Below are 4,657 nucleotides of genomic sequence, written 5' to 3'. Positions count from 1 at the left end.
AGAATCCATTATTATGTGAGTTTTTTTTAAGCATTTGTATTTTTTTTTTTTTTTTTTTTTTTTTTTTTTTTAATTTTTTTTTTTTTTTTTTTTTTTTTTTTTTTTTTTGGCGACAATGTCTGGTGTAGCCTAGGCTCACCTCAAACTCTCTATGTATCTGAAAGTGATCTTGAACTATTGGTCTTCCTGCTTCTGCCTCCAGAGTGCTGGAATTGCAGGTCTGTGCTGAGGACTGGGCTCGGAGCTTCCTGCATGCTGGCAAGTGCTATACCAACTGAGCCGCATGTCGAGCCTGGGCGCCTGCTTTTTAACTGGGTTGAATATGGTGCTAACGTTTAACGTTTAGATGGCATTAGTTTGCATGTCTCATGACCAGAAGCCAAAATATAAATGCACACCATCTAACAGAAAGCTTGAAAGGAAGTAGTAATTTAGAACTCATCTTAAAATAAAAATTAGGCCGTTATTGAAAAGATGTGAGGAAATTGCTCCCTTTTCTCTTATTTTTACGATTTGAACTTTTTTTTTTCCTATTTAGTGCATTGATGAATTCCAGAGCAATTGTACTTTTTCATGTAAGCCTGCCACCACGAGCCTCCTCTCATTGTGTCTGAGCCATTTGTGCTGTTTGAGTTTTGTCTCCTGGGATAATTTCCCCTTGTTTCCTTAGTGTTCCACTCTTCCGCTGTGTTGGAGGGAAAATGAACAGTAGAAGTCAGAGCATATTTGACCTTGGTTTCCATCTTATGAATGGCATTTGGAATAATTTCCATTTTCCAAAAGTAAGGGATTTATGGATGAGAGAGGCAAGAAATTTTTTCTTGAAGGTTGACGTTGGAGTAAATACAGTTCCCTGCACTAAACAGACCACATTCTCCCAAAGCCCGGGTTTTCTTCCTTAGCCACTCATGAGGGTCCTTTGGGAGACTTCATTCCATCTCAAGGCTTGGGGTACACCCTAGTCCAAGAAATCCCTGAATGTGGGACCTTGGGGTCACTGCCTTTAAAGTTCTTCATGTGTGCCCAATGGGAATCCAAGGATAAAAGCCCCAATATTAAGGGAAATATGCATACATTATCTGATTTCCATTTTTTGTTCTTTTATTTCTTACTTGTTCATTTATTTTAGTTAGGATCTCACTATGTAGCTTAGGATGGTCCAGTACTTGCTGTGTATTACAGACTGGCTTCCAACTTGAGGCAACTGTCCTGCCCCAGCCAGTTCTTTTTTTTTTTTTTNGCTGTCTTCAGACACTCCAGAAGAGGGAGTCAGATCTCGTTACGGATGGTTGTGAGCCACCATGTGGTTGCTGGGATTTGAACTCCTGACCTTCGGAAGAGCAGTCGGGTGCTCTTACCCACTGAGCCATCTCACCAGCCCCCCCAGCCAGTTCTTGATTTCTTCTTTAACACACGGGAAGTAGGAATTTTACTAAGAGTGTGAGGCAGAGAGAGGCTGAATTTGTGTAAGATCCCTTGAAGCTGGGGTGGCTGTTGTAAAAGTGTGTGGGTCCTGACACTGCTGTGGTGAGTGAAGCCTGCGGAGGTCACTGCAGAGACCCTGGAGAACATGCCTGGCTGAGGGTGGACTGCTGCTGAGTGGCCACTGTGGCTAGTCACAAAGCTGCTTAATGTAGTTTTTGCACTGTTTCCCTTTCCATAAAAGGATGGAAGAGGAGGAGGAGGAGGAGGAGGAGGGAGAGGAACCTCTTACTTTTTATGTGTCAACAACAAATTCAGAAGTGCTTACATTCTTCTGTTTGCAGTGTATGTTTGCAGTGTATGTTTGCAGTGTATGTTTGCAGTGTATGTTTGCAGTGTATGTTTGCAGTGTATGTTTGCAGTGTATGTTTGCCAGCCAGTACTTTTGAGCCCATGCTTCTGGGGTGTTTGGACTGGCTTGACTATCTCAGCCAGACATTATAGATACTTTTTCGTACTCTACATATAAGCTGCGTTCTGCCTTTCTGCCAAGACAGCTTCTAACTGATTCTCTTTCTTTGTTCCCAAATAATTCTCTTAGCTTGCACCAAATACTCTTTCTCATCCAATGTTGTTCCCTGCTACAGGCATCTATTGCTTAACGTTTGACCCACACATTCTAGAAATCTTACAGTTCTGGGTCTAGAGAGATGACTCAGCAGTTAAGAGCAAGTATTTCTCCTCTAGAGGAGTTTGGTTCCCAGTACCTACTTGGGGTGGCTCACAACCATGTGTAACTCCAATTCCAGGTGATTCAGTGCCCCCTTCTGGTCTCTGAGGGCACTGCACTCATGTGCATACATACATCCTCCCAGTGTTAAAAAGAAAACCTTAACCAAAAACCAACCAACCAACCAAACAAACAAGTATTTATAAAATGATTATAAGGTTGGGGCTGGAGAGATGACTTAGTAGTTAAGATCACTTTTTGCCCTTCCAGGGAGCCTAAGTTTGGTTCCTAGCACCCACATCAAAAAGCTCCTAAACTTCTGTATTTCGTGCTCCAAAGCATCTGATTCCCTTTTCTGGCCTTTGAGGGTTTCCCACATACAGGTGACATTTACTCACACAAACACACATATACTCATAAGTAAAAATAATAAACATCATTTAAAAGTCTTTTTATAATTAATTAGGATTTTTTTTTTAGTTTTTAAAAATTATGTATATGTTACCAAAGCATGTACATTGTCATCTAATGACTTAGATAAGAAATGTGGAAATCAGGGGTGTGGCCTTATTGGACACAGTAGGCACCAGAGTGGGGAAGGTCCATTCACAGGCCCCACTAGCTTCCTGACTGCATTGCTGAGCCTGTCCTTCAAGATGAGGTTGTACCATTCAAGGGAGACTTTGTAGACATTCCCAGAGACCAGCTACAGTGCAGTGCAGGCTCAGCCCTTCTCTCACAGACTCTGATTCTTGTAATATGCAGTCTCTGGATATACATTTTGAAGCAAGTTCTATAGGGCATTTGTGGTTTTGTAACACAGACTATGTTTTGAGAGACTCAGAAGGAGTCCCTTTAAGAAGGCTTTGCACTTTAAGAAGTGCATTGAACAGTGCAGGCCTCTGCTCAGAGTGCAGTGTAAGGTGCTTGTAAGGAAGGAGGCTGGCTTGAGCGCTTTCTGGGTGACATCATGCTTTCACCTGGGGAAGGGGATTCTTACATTTTCAGTCTTTGGTGGATAGAAAACATATTATGTTCTTTTCATATAATTACTTTGTATAGGCAAGTTCCCCCTAGTCATTTTGTATATATTTCTCACTTCTGTAAAAGAAATGCATTGAAGGTTCTTCAGGGCCATTGTTATATTTTAACTCTTTGGGGTCATCCGTAGGTTTCTGAAAGCATCTGTCTACTGCCTCTTTGCTCTTTGGATTCTAGAGTCTCTTCTGAGGTGTCCTTTCTCACCATTTCCTGCCACCATTTCTGTGTCGGCCTCCAGTAGCCTTCCTCTCATTCTCCGGGGGCTTGGGAAGTCATGTGACAACACAGTTTGTGTCAAGTAGCAGTGAACAGTATCTGATGAGGCTGTGAGAGGCCTTGCTCACATTAAAATGAATGAACTTGGCTGTTGTGCCCTGGGGAATTGTTTCAGTGACTTAACTGCCTTAGTATTTCTTGCTTTCAGCCACAGATCTTAAGACTGTGCCTTCAAGTGAGATGTGGCTCGGGCTCACTTCTCTTCATGTTATAAACCCTTATTTTCCAAGCTGTGTTTGTATTTTCATATGTATTCTACTCAATAATGTGAAACCAATATGGATTAAAATCCAAATGGAAATGCCTTTTATACATATATAGTATGAAGTGTTTTAAATTCAGTGTTATTGTGAATTAGAGCTATGAAATACCATCCTGTAGTCATTTTGAAATAAAGGCATTACAATGGGTATTTATGAGTGAACACTCCTTTCTTGGGAACGTCACCTCCTCCCCCACCCTCCCAATCTTTGTTTAGTGATTGCAATAGCAATCCTGGTTTACAGCATCTGCTTTAGATAAAGGTGGTAGGTAACAAGAGGTTCACTCCTCACTCTCTCAAGACGAGCTCACAAAATTTCTCTGAGATATAAAGGGAGGCCACCATTATTTGTTGATCCCAGTGGGCCAAGGGAAAAGGCTAGAGTCTTTGAGGGGAAGAAGCAAGGCACAGTGTGTATAGCGGAGCCAGACAGCTCCAGAGAGGAAGGAAAGGGCAGCTGCTCTGCTCCTGGGTGCCCTGACCCTCTGTCTCCTGCACATTTGTTTCTGAGACTACCTTCTATTTTTCCGTTTCATATTCTGTGTTTCTGTTTGTCTGTTTTTATTTGGATGTGTTCCAAGTAGATCTCTATACCTTGTTACTGAAGTGCCCATCCAGACCCTGTTGATGTGTCCCTTTGCCTAGTTTGTGACTTTACTTTAGGAATAGACTCTAGTTCACCGAGCATTTACTGAGTGCTTGGTGTGCATGAGATAAAGGCCTTGCCATCTCTTTTTGAATTGAACTAATAAGTCGCTAGATGACTTGAACCATCATTGTACTGATATGACAGTGGTAGACACCAACAGACGATAAGACCTGATGTTTAGCCGGGCGTGGTGGCGCACGCCTTTAATCCCAGCACTCGGGAGGCAGAGGCAGGCGGATTTCTGAGTTCGAGGCCAGCCTGGTCTACAAAGTGAGTG

The sequence above is a fragment of the Mus caroli genome, chromosome 18, assembly GCF_900094665.2.
Source record: "Mus caroli chromosome 18, CAROLI_EIJ_v1.1, whole genome shotgun sequence".
Classification (NCBI taxonomy): Eukaryota; Metazoa; Chordata; class Mammalia; order Rodentia; family Muridae; genus Mus; species Mus caroli.
The sequence above is the reverse complement of the archived record's forward strand: the minus strand, read 5'-3'. Positions refer to the sequence as shown.